The sequence below is a fragment of the Cygnus olor genome, chromosome 4 (assembly GCF_009769625.2).
Source record: "Cygnus olor isolate bCygOlo1 chromosome 4, bCygOlo1.pri.v2, whole genome shotgun sequence".
NCBI classification, from domain to species: domain Eukaryota; kingdom Metazoa; phylum Chordata; class Aves; order Anseriformes; family Anatidae; genus Cygnus; species Cygnus olor.
This window is the reverse complement of record NC_049172.1, coordinates 28,327,502-28,344,207: the sequence shown is the minus strand read 5'-3', so window position 1 is coordinate 28,344,207 and position 16,706 is coordinate 28,327,502.

Sequence of the window (16,706 nt, the reverse complement as noted above, 5' to 3'; positions counted from 1 at the left end):
TTCGTATTTTGAAAATAAGTAGGTCAATCATTCATTAACCATGGATATTATACTGTTTTTCTTCTATTGAAGAAAAACAAGAAAAAATCTGCTAATCTACTAATTTACTTTAACTAGGCATCTTTCTATATTTTTCAAGTGGAGCATATACCATCCATTAAATGGGCTCAAAAAATAATCGACAATTAAAATTACCATCACATTAAAGCCAGCTTTTCAAAATGGAGTACGATGTAATTGCTTCTGAACAATATTCTGCCAAAAAATATTTGCTCTTTTGTTTGTTTGAAGCTTTTTTGTCACATCCTTTGTTGTAAGTATGAGAAATAAAACCTACAGGAGCCAACTCCTTGTTGCTTTGAATGTATTTGCACAAACAGATGAGAGCAAAGTGAAGAACTTAAGATACCGGATCTGTAAATTAAAATATACGTAACTTAAGGCCACATCTTGAAAAAGGTGATCCTCTCTTAGACCTTTAAAAACAAGACATAAAAGAAGTATGGAAATTGATAAAGATTATATTAACTTAATTACAGAGAAAGCTACTGCTTTTTCACTCATCTGTGCAGTTACCGTACTACAATTGTTTTCTGGGAAATGACTTACAATATCTCATGTTACATTAAAGAAAAACTCCCACTACTTAAATATCTGAATTAAATCTTATCAATACAGAAAGCGTTGTTGCCAGTCAAAGGATCAACAATGCTTTTCCTACGAAGGAAACTTCCCTTCCACATTACAGTCCAATCTTCTACTGTATCTTGATATAGTATGGAACACAAGAGGGACGAGAAATCATTTCACTTGCACCATAAGCTTTCGCAGGTCCTCTATTCTAAGTAACTCTTGCTTAGTTACTCTTTCAATCCATTATTCGTAATGCAAATGACTTGCAACTTAAGAGTAGAGGGAAACTGTACAAAACCTCCCAACATGTGAGAAATTAGGAAGTGTTACTTTACTGTTCTATATGCAGCACAGAGTCAAATTTACATTCCTAAGCTTTTTATATTGAGGTAAAAAATTTCTCATGCTATTTGAAAGGAAGAAAGAGAAAAACAGAGACACCTTGTATTCACTTTGAACTATATGTTACATTAAATCATTTTCTGAAGAAACAAGCTGGGGAAAACCTGCATGATTTATTCAACATAGATGTTGACTATATAAGTGAACAAGTATGTGAGCAAAAGTATCTTGGGAGGAGCCTTAACCTTCAAGGATTTTGAATGTTTGTTACAAAATTGGTAATTCTTGTTTACATAACAATCTGTACAATATTTTAAATGTCATTCACCAAAAAGGACTGTGTATTTACAGAAAAAATGAGTATCTACCAACATCTGGAAGAAACCGCTCACAGAATGAGATTGTAATCAGGAATGACCAGGATAGTCTCAAAAATTAGGCTGTTAGTCGTCACAATCCAAATTTAATCTCTCATCTATCTACAGAAAATGAACTGGCTCTTCCACTCTGTGAAAAGCTACTTTTCCAGTTTCTAAAAGTCATTGCTGTAATGAAGTTATATTTTATATATTTCATTCCAGCACTTCTCATTCATCAAGAACTTACTCTGCCACTGTACATAAAATGCCATTGAACAAAGCCACTGAAAAAAAATGGGTGTGATGACCATGCAAACTAGTTCACAAGAAAAGCCAACACATGAACAGACAAAATGAACTATATTGTATCCTGACTGTAAACCCTATGAGATGTATGAAAAATATAATCAGCCACTGCATATAGCTATTTCATTTTGTGATGTACACTTGACTGTACACTATTTTTTAGCTATCAACAGACAGCTACAGGACATGACATTGAAGGTGCTGGCTTACCGAGGAAGAGCCATTCGTTTTCTCAAATGAGAATGTTTTCCTCAATAAGTTGCAACGTTATTATTTGCATTTCAAGAATAGTAAATTTTATGTTTCCTCTAGAGACACCAGTGTTTCTGTCTTGGGCAGTTTCATAATAACTTCTCAATCAGATAAATAAATAAATGCCCGTTATATTTAAGGCCACAACCTAGACCTGTGGGATTCCAGGCAGCCACTGTTTTCTGTGCCTTCCAGACAAGAAAAGAACATACTATTAAAAGGAAAGACAAACACGTAAAGACAATAGGAGTTTTCTTTCATTACTCCACAGACTTGTTTTTTTGTTTGTTTTTTACATGAATAAACAGGAGGCTGAAAAATGGCCTTAAAAGTAATGAAGCACAGGTATGACTACTGGAAGAGTTCCCCGTGCTTCCCAATTGGCTACTACAAAATACAAAAATTTAATGAACCCAAAAATAGAAGAGAAATCCAGTCTACTTAGCCTGGCTTCTGGACTCCGGAACATTATAAGAGCTGATAACAGTCATGGAGAACGGTAGCTAGAAACTGGAAAACAGCATCCTTATGAGATCAATATACTCCAGTTTCCTTGGATATTTCTAAATTCAACAAAAGCTTTTTTGCCAGTTTCATTTTCAGATTTTTTTTCCTGTATTATATATTAATATAAGGATAATTTTTATACTAAAGTGTAATTATTTATATTAATGCTATTTCCTTATTATGTATTAATGACATATTACTCTAATAATCTAATATTTCTAAATATATCTTATTTGTATATACTATTTTATTAGTAGAGTTAATTCAGTTATAATTAATACTCGTATTTCTGGGTTTTCTCTTACACAAGATCAGTATTATTGACACTACAGACACATTGCTTTTACTATGTATGATCTGATATCATCAGGTCAGCTTGTCCTTAAGAATTCAATATTATAGATTTTATTTTTTACTTTTTTTTTTTTTTAGTATTACATACATTGTGCACCCTGCCAAATATTTATCCTTGTGCAAAGAATTCTTTATTTCAGTACAGGTCAGAATGTTGGACTGCAAGGTATTAGTTTTGCTAAATTCAAAGGTCTGTAATCTTGACTGCTGTAAAGATTATTTTTTCCAACACTTTGGCTCCCTACCCAACATTTTGAAGGAGTGCGGCATGGGAGATATGAATGTTAAAATAGTCTTTCAAGTTTTCTACTTCGCTGCTTCTACTTAGCCAATATTTCCATATTGTTTTCCATATTGTGGGTCAATATGGTAACTCAATCCCAAACACCAGTGCAAGTCTGGATTGGCGCTTTCTGGTTTATCAAGGAGCTCCGTGTGTAATACACAATTTATGTAATTACATGAGAGGTGCTGCAGACTGAAATTATGCAACAGTGAACAAGGGTGGTGATGCCAAAGCCTGCGGCTGCTGATCTGAGTACAGCCAGTAGTCACAAGGCCTGTGCCAACTATGCCTATAGTAAGTGGGAAATAACTAGAAAACAGCAACTGGAAGTGAGAAAAAAGTAGAAGTATAAACTGGTAATAAGGGGAAAAATACTAGGGAGGAAGCAGGTGCTTCACTTCTCTGCATCAGTACTTTTGCATGGTGCCACTGCCCAACACTGTCCAGCAGCTTATCCCCAAACACCAATTCTTCATCATGAGCATCTGAAATAATGCTTGTTTCAGCTCTCCCAAGAAAACATCAAATTTACAGTTGAATGGTGTGAACAAGTGAAGCATCAAGCCTGCTGAAAGGAATGATTATCAGTGATTAATGCCCAAAGCCCTGGAGTATGAAAGTCTTCATGAAAACAGAGGCAGAGAGATAGAACTGACTATCAGGGTCCAATTCTTTCATTGGCAAGGATACCTTTAGTGATGTGTTCTGATTCAGCTGGATCAGAAAGTGGGTATTTTAAGCACTGAGTGCAACACATACAACTGAAAAAGTGCTGTGCTTGCAGCATCTGTGCGATACGTATTTACTATTACACATTTACTATCAAAGATGATCTATTTTGTAAAGAGTTACAGCATCATGGCCTGTCTTCCATGCTGTGCTTCAGGTGCATGGTGCAATGACTTGTCACTGTAACAGTACAGTCAGTTTGGTACTGCTTTAAAATATGTAGCTTTAAGGAGCAGATGAGGCTGCAACAGTCTTGCTTTATGGTTAAATGCAAGATCCAGCCCTTAATGGATGTAAGGTACCTCATGATTATTACAATTTCTCCTAACACAAAAATGCATGTGTACAAGAACCTACTGCTGAAAGTTCACACCATAGATTACATTAAATATTCTCCTAAATCTCAGCAGAGGGCTTAGCATCCTCTTGTTCACTTTTGCAAGTTAGAATTAAGTGAGTTAAATATGCAGGTTGTAAGACCAAATTCCTACAAAAACATTTACTACTGCAGTGAATTTACTATTTTATTCAACAACTGAATTTCCATCAGAATATTTTTTCCCTTCCTCTATCTTCGAAGACTACTTTTTGTGGTTCTTTTTATCATTTTAATCTGCAAAGGTGAGATATGTTGTCACAATGTGGAGAGCTCAAAACAAAGTACTAAATGAGATGGTTAATTCAGATTTCTGTAACTCAAAACAGCCTGAATCTGAGATGTTGCAGATGGTATGGAGGAGGAGAAGTATCGTTTTGGCCATGGAATCACATTTAAGATTTGTTTTGTGACGTAATCGAGTGATGGGACAAGACTCTCAGATCTACCACTCTGTCCCCATTCTTTCCTGCTTCTTTTGCTCCAGGACACGCGAGTGGCAGGGTTTTCCCTGTACATATAAATCTAGCAGAGAATATGGATAACAGGTTGTCATTCAAAGACAGAAGATCCTGGAATGACTGACAGACACTATCAGTCTCCACAAACAGACTGTCAAAGCTGGATTTCTCATTAGAGCACAGCAAGCTCTATCCCCAAATCACAAGTGTAGAAGCTTAGGGTGCCATGCTTTGAACATGTGCAGAAGCATGAGCTCAGGCAGCAACCAAGAAAGAGAGACCCCACTGCTACCCAGGTAAGTAGAAACTCCTAAATCAGGAAGTAAGATTCATGAACTACATGCCAGTTTTTCAGCTAGTATTTCATGTCAACCACAACCCCACCACTCCTTGTCAATACACATCTCTGTTCCTCCTGTCTGGTGTTGCCAGTGCTTTGAAAAATCAGCGTGCCATGGCAAAACAGCTTTGTACTAGCTTCATTTCCCTCAAAACTGCTGCCTATCTGTTTTTATTTAATGGTCTTGAGTCAAATAAAAGTAACAAATACCTAACATGGAATTATTAATCATTTGATTGTTAGACCACAGATCCATCTGAAACCACATGAAGTGGCATCAGCCCCTACCACAATAGCCAACACAAAGTAGTCAGAACAGTGCATTTCTATCAGCTCTATTTATCACACTAATTATCCACAAGCTGCATTGCCAAGGAGACAACCCTCCCAAAATCACCTGAATTAATGAGGCTGGTAATTAACTTTATTTAGCTCATTTCAAACTGATCCAGGTTTTGACATTTACTGATTGGAATCTGCAACCTTTGTATCAATTATTTTGGCATAACTTGTGACCAATTTTAGGCAATTTTCTGACAATTTCGCTGAGTAACCACAGATGACAGAAAATCTTTTTCTCATGAGGCATTCTTGAGAAATAGGTGCGTCTTTATATGCTGACTAATTCGTCTACCTATACATCATTCTGATGACATTTTTCAGGTGTTTTTTTGAATAAAGATGGATTCTAGTAGTTGGAATCCTGTGATCTGATGATACAAACCACCTTGGGCAACAGAAACTATTCCATCCCCACTACTAATACATGACAGCAAAGAAATGGAAAACCCAGTTGTTGAAACCCAGTTGTCATGGTATTTGATTTCCTGTGTCCTGGATATCTGTCTTGATATGGCCATGGTCTTCCTGCAGTAACAAAGTTACTAAGTTTTTATAGCCACTGTCATTTATTTTTAATGAGAAGAGAAATTTTGAACCCAACTCGCATTGCAGCTGGGGAAATAGGGGCTGTTTATGAACTTTTCCACAGGGTTCTCTTATGCCTGTTGACAGAAAATTTGTAGGCCAGGGTCCTGATGGTAGTTGCATTAGAAGCCAAATTACTCTTATACACCCAAAAGGAAGAAGAGCACTTTATGACCTGAGGATATAGATTCCCTTCCTCCAACACTTCAACCCTTCCCCGGATGACAAATTGCTAGGTTCCCAAAAGATAAACTTTTGGCCTTTGTACTTTATTTCATGTCTCATGAACCACTATGGGCTAAACTGTAAATCAACACTTGAGCTTAATTCTTAAATCAAGTGAGATATCCTCAAGCTGTTTTGACATTAGAGCTGTTTACAACTAGCTCAGCGATCACTTTGATTTTCAACCACTTGTAACTGCTTTCTATTAGTGTAGAACACAAAAACAAATTAAACTGTCCTGAGGCAGCTACTCTGTCTGATCTCAGAAGAATTGGGAATTTTATATACACACAAACACACTTTCTAATTCCATGCTGCAGTTTCACAGGATGTCCCCCCCTCCCTCCATGAATGCAGCAGCAAATGTGATGTAATAGGTAATGATTAAGTGCAAGTTATTCCTGTATAAATCTTATTTCATTCTAAAGTAGTAATGAATTTATACCAATAACTCTGCTGTTTCTACATTTCAGGTCTTTTGGGACATTTCAGGGACCTGAGTTTTGTGTTCCCTTATGAGAGGTAGTGAAGGACTTTTTGCTTCAGCTGTATGAAAGCTTCCAGAAGTAGGGAATGTTGGGAGTTACAGCTTTTCTGCCATGGTAGCTCTTAAAGAAGTAATAGAAAGTATATTTGCATAAATGACTTGATGTGAATCTGAATAACTCAATAGTTTTTATTTTTGCTTAGCAACTTGAGGCTTAAGCTTAAGTGACAGCAGTATTAAAATACAGCAGTAGCACCCATGGCTGCTGTAAAACCATGAGCATATATTTGCTTATAAATGTTACACCTTCTAGTAATATATATATATTAAAAAAACAAAAGATTTTTCCCCATTACTAAAATCATGGGAGTTTTTTGATCTAGGATCTCTTGATTTTCTCTACACTGTTTTTGACCAATGTTTGTTCCTTGATGAAATTCTCATAATAAGGATCTGCTGCAGAGTTTAAAATGTTTCAACTTCCATCTGCCAAAGTTGAACATGTTTCCAGGTAGGTAAGGCCCAGAGGATAATGCAGATCTACACACCAGAATTTGGTAGTAGGTAACACTACTGTTGAGCTCCCTTCCCTTATTTCTGCCCAAGCCATGCAGATGGTAACCAAGCACCAGATCCAGCTTAGGATTTTGAGTTCTAGCCAGGATCAAAGCTATACAGAATTGCCTTAGCCATCACAGACGTCAGAGCAAAAAAGCTGTCTAATGAGATTGTTGCAAATAGGCTCATTGCAGCAAAAATAATTGCACGTAGTAATGAAGTCCACAGTACTACTAGACATTTGTACACAAGGAAGGCCCCCTGTTTTGCTCCCACCAGCTCACCAACTTCAGAAGTTCCTATACATGCTGGAGAGCACGTACTTAATATGAACTACTTGTAAGTACTTTGCCAGAGGGGACTACGAGATGGAATTGTACATAATATGAAAAAAAGTTTTAGCCCAGGAGCGCTGAACGATCTGGAAATTAATTTGATAACATCAGATTCTGAAAACTGTCTTTTTTCTTGGCATACTCACAGAGCAATGTTTATCTCCTCTTTGAGTTGTAAAGTTTGTCCCATCCTAAATTAAAAACAACTAGAAAAATCTATTAAATCTGTTCTACTGTGAAATCTCTGATCATCCCATTTAAACTAGGATGAAAATTGATAATGAAAATTTACTACTATCATTGGGGTCTACAATAGGTTTATCAAAAAGAAACCCGTTTGTGTCTTACACTGTTACTATGGGTATTAGCTTTCTGCTGGGCTCCTGCCCTGCGTGTAAAAAAAAATGGACATCTTGTATCTCTACCCAGTAGAGAGCTCTAAACTCTCTGGCAAGCTCAGTTACCACCTTTTCTGACACATCTGCCAGTTCTGACATAGTCGGCATCAACTGCACTGGGCCAAGACAGTAAATCAAAATAATTCACTTGCAGGTTTCTGGAACATCCTGTAGGACAGCTGCCACCCAGTAAATGCTGAAATACAGGAATCATTGGTATCAAAGCACTAGCAAGCCTTTTATTACTGCCAAAAGTGATGATGGTAGGTTGATAGCTGATAAGCTCTGCCTGCCAAAAAGTAACTAAAATGAAAGCAGGAGCATTTGGCAAGTAAAAAAAACTAAGCAATAGATGAAAATTGTTCGTCTATGCTACATGGGATTGTATGGCAAAGATGCCAACAGTCTGACTCTGGTTGTTCTAAACAATGCTAACCTATAAGGGTGCTGAAAAATCAAAAACACTAAAAATAATAGGTACTTCTGAAAAGAAACAAAAGAAAACGCTTCAAAAATACTAGCCATGCAATGTATCTTTTATATATTTCCCTAACTAAATCTACACACCAAGGGAATGCATCTACTTATCTGTAATCTATACAAACTTTAAGAGTCCAAGAGATAAGACAGACTTGATTTGGTGCCTTAGGACCATTAATGTCCCAATAAATAAACTAAGTTTCTTCTGAAAGGCATTCAGACTACGATGTTAGTTTTCAGCATACTAAAGGGCCAAGTTCTTCACTGATGTTTTATTATGAATTTCCAGAAGATTTTGGTGTCGTACACTGCTGGCTTTAACCACTGAATTTTGTTTTCTGGTTTTGTTACTAAATGATAGTTCATTGCTCTGGGTTCTTTCTATGATTTTCCTACCAAAGACAGGTTGAGAAAGACACAATTAACAGAAGAAATCAAACTCTTTCATTCCTCACAACCACACCCAGGGGCGTTCAGATAATAGAATCAGCACAAGACAAGATTATCCTCTAAAAATGAACCAGTAAAAGCAGAAAGTGAGAATTGAAATGTTACATCTGCATAGCAAAAAAAACTTTTTGTTGCGCAAAAAGCACAAGTCCTGGATGCTATAATCCAGATATTGGTGTCAAACAACAAATACAAACAAAATCAAAACAGTTGCAATAAGCTCTAAAAGGCTTTGTTAACAAACCACCTACAATAACGACCACAGACTGACTCAGACTTCATTAAAAATTTGGTTCAATTCTTCTTATGAGTTCAGTGCATGTGGATATCTACTTATCGTACAGACATTCAGATCACATCTCCCACGTAGGAAATATACAGGAGACAAATCCGTACACACACACAAAAAAAGCTTCTTATCTAGGAGAACAGAGGAAATGTTATCCTCTGAATTCCCAAGTCACACTGATCACCAGATCCTTTAGGGCAAAAGCCCTCTGCTTGACTGATGGCTCCAGACACCCTAACTCCTGCCAAGAAGAAATGTTTCCAAGCTTGTTAGCCTGTCCCCATTCCTTCATTTCTATCTCATCCGTTATACCAGAGAAAACAATCTTATTCCTTTTTAGGATCCAATTGTTATCTTGATCAGTTCAATAAGACCTAGGGAAAAACGGGCACATACAAAACCACAAAATGTTGGTAGATTTAATACCCTTTGTCTATGAACACTTAGGACCTGAAACAAGAAAGGATACCGTGCCGAACATCTTATTTTTATCAAATATTCATATCACAGTTAAGACCTAGGAACTAAAGCCTGCATAATTTATGTATTTTTTAAAACTAAGGAGAATTACATCAAAACATTCACATTGTAGAAACTTTCTTTTGGCACAGTCTCAGAGCAAGTTAGGATAGATCTGCAAGCTATGCTGATCCACAAACTGCAGCAGAAACACTGCATATTTTAGAATAAGAGCAGTCATGTAAGCACTTCAAGTTACAATCCTTCAGATTGTAATGCCTGCACTAGGACTTTTCAATCTTTTTAATGGGTCATTCAGTATTTCCCCTGCAAGTTTGTATGTACAAACTGCATTGCCTTGTAAGTTGGTGTTTGCTTCCTCAACAAGAGACAGAGAGACTTTGAGAACCACAAGATCCTACATACATCCTTCAGGATTTTGAGATTGAAATCAGATTTCACTGAGGAAAACATCTACTTCCCCAACAAGAACATCGGTTCTTCAGTGCTCCAAATAAAGAACTTCTTGGATACTTCAGAAATAGTAACAAATTTGCCTTGCTTCACGCAGTGTCAGACCATGTTCAGGCACTTTCAAACAACTTGGAGAAGTTGCAGACAACTCCTATAGAGAAAGAAGGTACATTAATCAGCGTACCTAGATTGCAATAGTTACGCTAACATCTATTCAGAATATACCTATGCAAGATGGGGAAAAATTTCAGACCTCCTGGACTCCACTGAACAGCATGGTAGGCTTGACATGAACTGCAGTTTCTTCAGAAGCCATAAGCAAGAGAAAGATTAAAATCTAATGGAACTGCTCAATGCATGATTTTTTTGCACAGTTTCAATAGAAGCTGGGAGCTTGCACAGTATTACAAGATGACATTCAATTGCAGGAAATTATTTTCTTACTACATAACAGGATGAAGACGTTACCAAAAAAAGGCAGCTCACAAGAAATTGTAATTATTAAAACAGAGTTTGAAGTGAAAGAAGTACAAATGTAGCTCTTGTTTCCTAAGAGTATGCTCCTTTTGTAAACAAGCATTCAGAATCCTTTATACGAGTTTAAGATTTGCTTACCAAGGTTTTTAAGCCCTCCTGTTGCCATATTCTTGAAAGGAAAGATTTTTGGAATATTTGTCTTAAAATGACAAAGTGTCTTGACTAGATCTAGAAGTTATGAAGTAAACCTAGCTCTGACATTCTGTGTATTTCAAATGAGGATCCAGGAAACAAAAATGCCTGCTCTGTCAACCTTACGAAACCTTTGGAGAGGAAAGTTCATTGATACTTTCTCTGGAGAGTCTTTCCATGTTTTGATATAAACACCTACTATATATCACCAGAGTCACAGCAAAATCTTACTGATGATTAATAGAAATTGTTATAGAAATAAGAAATTTCTCACACCTTAGTTGATTGCTTAATAAAATGATTCATGTAATTTCAATTCCAGTATTGTGCAATGAATTTACCAATTCAGAAAACAGTAGTATCTCAACCTTATAAAATGAACTTCAGCATTGTTATGTCTCTGTTTACAATCCTTCTGTGAAACAATTCTCTTTACTAAATAATTGTCAGAAAACAGCTCGTGATATATCATGAAAACTGTGAGTGACTGATCCAGGGGAAAGTAATGTTTGAAGTTAGACTTCTTAAAAAATTTGCTTCTGCATGTTTTGATCACAGCATATAATTCAATGAACATGCAACACTTCATAACTGCAGAATCCTCTGAATTTGAATAAAAGGGTGATACAGATGAAGATTATCATTGTTCTTAACATTTATTTTTTCCCATTAAAAAAAGTTTAAGTGTACACAATCAAAAATTTCTTTACAGCTAAAAGCCTGAATTTTCCCATGTACTTGTAACCTCACAAATACACTACAGTTTGTCCTTACAACACCCACAAGCCAGTACTAAACATCTTTGTTTTACAGATAAAAAGCTTAAGCACAAAGACCAGACAACATGAACATTTTCATTTATCTTAGTGATGTTAAAATAAGCTCTAGATTAAAAAGCAGTGTTTGGGCACATAGGTAATCTATAAAATTAACAACTCACCTACATCTTCTGAATCCCATGGCAGAAACTGAAGCACCAAGCTACCTTTTCCAGTTCCCATGGTACTCGGTACCACACGGTCATAACACCTACTAATGACAGACGTTACTTGCGTTACATACTGATGTTGGTTATCCACTTCACACATTCTGAGCATGCACAGTGCAGAGAAGTGCTAGCTCTCTTGAAAGAATACATCCAGAAACACAAAATGTTTTGTAAGCCTTAGGAATCCCAGATGTGTTAGGACAAGCAGGTAATATCGCTGCACAAAGACAGGTCGCTTTGCTATTACAAATGGCACGACTCTGAACTAAATGTCATACGGTAACCATGGTTTAAAATACACTTAAGCCACTATGCAGGCAAACAAACAGTAATTTTATACTGAAACAAACAGGACCGTACACAGTGGTCACAGTTAAGAAAAAGCTTGGCCTTAGCCTTTAGGTTTTCACACAGAAAATCACTCAATCCCTGAGAAACCTCCTTTTTCCTGTGTTAATGATCTAGAAAATATGTATTCTTAGTTGATACTAGAAAATACATTTTTATTTATAATAGATTACATGTGGTGAGTGATCCCAAGCAAAACATAATTAACTATGACCCATACTCTAAGTAGCATCTCCAAGCAGCAGAACACAGAGAGGCTCTATCAAGGGTAGTTGTGTTTTCTTGTCAGACTCTGAGGTTCAGACACGTATTGATTTAGTACATAGAGACACACAAGGTGTTCTGCATGCTTCCACTAGAAGTGCAAGGAGAAAGAGGGTGTAGGAATACTCAAGCCAAGGATATACTGCTCCTTAACCCAGGGATGGATGCAGTGCAGACTAATACACGGAGACACGTAACCGCAACCTCTGACAGCCCAAGGGTCCCAGGAGCTGGGCAGCACAGACAAGCCATGCAGCCTTTCACTGCAGTGGAACAGCACTAGGACCTGACAACTTCAGGATGCCCACATTATACATATTCATTTTTACTGCATGCAGAAATGTGTTTTTCAAATATTTGTTCTACTTAATAGCATATATTACACAAGGTAATTCAAATCACTTTAGATTTCCACAGATATTGCTATTGAAGAGCCATTTTCACCCTCTGCAGTCCAAGCATTATGTTAAACTTAACCTACTTCTACATTTCTATATTTCAGTAATAATAAACTCTAAATCACATTTTCCCTCCCTTACTTCTGACCCTCCACGTCTACCTCCAGTTTCCTGGAAAGTCTATTCTACCCACAATAGAATTGAAAATGCTGAAAAAAATGTACTGTAAAATATACAGGCCTGACAAAGGTCAGGAATATGCTCAGCCACACAGCTAGTTAAGATTCAATCACAATTCTCCATTTTTTCATAATTTACCTATTTTCATACCACCAGCAACGTTAAGAGCTCTGAGATGGCTGATAAAAGAGAGATGTTCAGTCTCTCTCGTGTTTCATGAGGAAATAAAGGTTGTGGAAGAAGAGCGTGGAAGTGAAGTGATATGAAATGTGCTCGTTGCACTGTTTGCAATTCAGAAGACATTAGGCCATTTTTCAGTTCTCCTTTGATAACTTCTCTACACAAAAGGACTTAAAGAGCCAATAGACATGGCTCACTGCACAATTTTGGCAGTTTGCATTGTAGGTGCCGTATTTACACAATTATGAAGACAGGGAGAATCACTGAAGGAGTTAATTGCCAGTAAATATATTATTTTTTTCCTCGAAGAGGAAAGAAAAGGGAAATACAGAAATCACAATTGTGTCATAGTTGAAGTAGTATTTTGGATTAGGTGGCTGAATGTAAGTTACTATTGATATTTATTTGGTTTAAAATGTTTTTATTGTTAATGTTTATGTCCTGGACCTGTCACTTATTTGCCTGTCCAGAGAAAGTCTTTATCACTAGCTAACAGACTAACCTTGCAAATTTACCTGCTATGTCATTGAGAGAAGACTGCAGATAATAGCTCTGCACCATGACTTCTCTTGAGCCAGGATGAAGCCTGAATAATAGAAGATATTTAAGAATTCAGGTGCTTATCCTCTCCTTGCAGAGTGACCAGAGAAAGCCCAGCAGCACAGATAGTGATGCTGATGTGAAATAGCATCTCAGCTTTGAAGTGGTGTGGCCTGCACTGCTACAGTGACAGCTGTCACAGCAGATTTGCTGCTTTTGTGCAAAGAATTTCTCTCCCCCTCTTGTCCCTCCATAGGGGACATTCAAAGAGTAGGTGATTCTATAAGGGGATTTTCCTCCCACTGCTAAAAACTACATACTGCATCAGCAAAAAAAACAGTTAGCATTTACTAATAACTAACCCTGAATTCCTTATTATAAAGTCAGAAATTATGCATAATATTAAAAAGTAAATTCAGTGCATGCACCGGGATATGAAAAAAGACTACGAGAAGAACAAAAAAGGAACTTGTTTCAGATATTGATTTCCAATGTTGATTTGAGTTCTTCAGCTGAACTAGAAAAAAGCCTCTTAACCAGGAAAGCAGATATTAGGCTCTTAAAATTTGCTCTGAGCTAACACTGGCTTTAGAAACTGAGAAACGTACATGCACACACGTGCACTTACAAAAGAAATAAGGAACATATCTGTACATATCTGCATGGGCAGTCAGGTTGCGGATAGCTCTACGGCCTTCTGATATGGTTCTGATAATGCAAAGATGTTTTATATTATGGTATCTATCAGCATAGAAGGAACTTAAACAGCTTAATGTTACCATAATTGCAACTTCAATTCATAACTACAAAATCCAAAACAATAACCATGCAACGTCATTTCAGATCTTTCACAAGACAGGCACGCTGAAAAAAATGTTAATATTACAAGAGTTTCTTTAAAGAACAGTTCTTAACACCTACTTTAGCCCTCTTCCACAAATGCCCTCGCCATTAAGTTGTTTTTGAAGCACACTTTTGAAGGTCAAGAACTTATGAGGAAAATACCTAAACCACAAGTTTGGGTCTCAAGTCAATGGCAGATTGGAACTCTATAGAAGCTAATTGAGTCTGCAGTGCTTGTGCTCTGCAAGATACAGTAAATGAATTCATACAAACCACTGTGCTGTTGTGATCGAGAATATCTGCAGTAGCCAAGCTATGAGAGTGCTAACATGAGCCACGCTGATTCATGAACACATCCTTGTTTTAGAAGGAAATGCTCCAATAAAATCTGTGAGAGCTGATTGCCTAAATCGATGCATTCTCAAGAGATCTCAAGCTCAGAACCCCTAAACATTATTTTTCCTAAGCTGTGACCACAGACTACCCAGTCAGCTTCTGCTCCTCTTTGCTGCCCATTAATCACACCACTGACGGTACCACTGTGGGTTCCAGACCTAGCAAGATTTTTAAGGATCAAAGCTATTACTTCTAGCTTTACTAGTTGCTTTGTAATGAGGGAGTCAAGGAGTAATGAGCAAGGAGACTAGTAAGAAGCCCCGCTAAATTAGAGACAGATTAAATATCTGATGGATTTAATGCAACATGCATATGAAGCATAATCATTCCCTTCCTTTGGTGGAAAGTAGAGTGCTGAGAAAACTGCACCAGCACAGCCCAAATGAAACTTAAGGAATTATAACTGAAAGGCAAAACAGCAGTGCAGCGCAAAGCTAATAAAGACATGAAAAAATATATACCTCCTCCCTTTGGTTTTATGTTTCTCAGTTTTTTTCATGTCACTTTTCTTTTCCTCTTGGAGTTTGATATTCAAACTTGCAAGTAAATAAGGAAAGCAGCAGTTTTAAAGACTGACAATTTGTTTGATAAAAAGCAAGTTGTTGAAATTATGTATAGAAGCCCTAAGGCAGAAAGGAAGGAGCTTTCAATCACAGCAGTAAATAAAGTCCTTGACACAGGCTGAGTAAAGGATCCAGCTAGCAAATTCAAGATCTAAATTCTTCATTGCAATATTGAAATGAAGGAAGACATACATAGTTGTATTTTTTTTTTTTTTAATCAAAACCAAACTAACAAAAGCTTTAACCCCTCTGGAATTTAACTCCATGTAAAGTAATTTGTTGGGCATAGCCTCAACAGTGCATTACCCTGCTTTATATAAAATTGAGATGTTTCATTCACAATTGATAAAAAATAAAAACAGGTGAGGTTAGGAAAGAATCTGTAAACATTTTCAGTGCAAAGATGTGACTTGCATTACTTGCACAACACAGGCTAAAATATATCGCAGCTTCCTGTCACAAAGGATCAAAATAAGGAAAAGTATAATTGTAGCTACCACAGTCACAGGAGTGATTACAGCCCCAGATTTGAAGTAAATGGTCAAAGGACTACCTCCATGTCTGTATATCACACTGTCAGTCCTATGAGAAGTGCCTTCTGTTGTGCCCCAATATTCAGATGTGACATACGAAAGATCGATTTATCACATTCAGAGCCTTGGACCTTGTCACTTCATCTGCATGGACACACTATTTTAACTGCACTAAGCTTTCCATGCTGAAAGTCTAATTCAGATGGTATAGTACTTTGTAAAGCTTTGGGGACAGGAATTCTGTTTTAATATATCTTAGTATCGGCTATATGGGAGTTTTCTATGCTATTACAATATAAATATTAACTAACAAAGTCACTCATCAACTTCTGATGCATACCTAGTCCCGCCCAGAGTAACTTGACTGGAATCTTACAGTCAATGTCATCATTGTGAAGAACATACAAGATACAGTCAAAGTAAGTGACTTAATATTACATCCACTAAAACAAGGAAACAACCTGACAGTGACCATAGCCACTTTTAGCCCTTGAAACCCTGCTTTCCAGAATGAAGGATGACCTTTTATTTCTGCAGACAACTGAGATCTTCCATTTCCAATACAGCTACTTCATGCAGCTACCGACTGCATACATGAGCAGGGCATACACCCTTCTGAAGACAAAACTTCTACCGAAGAAAAATGAAAACAGATATTTGTTAAGTGCAGAAAACAGATCTGAAGATAAACATCTTTATTTTATATTTACCTCAGATGCAAGATGGACTTCTGAAAGCTCCAGACTTGTGCTTGTTACTTGAGGGGTTTCACCAATA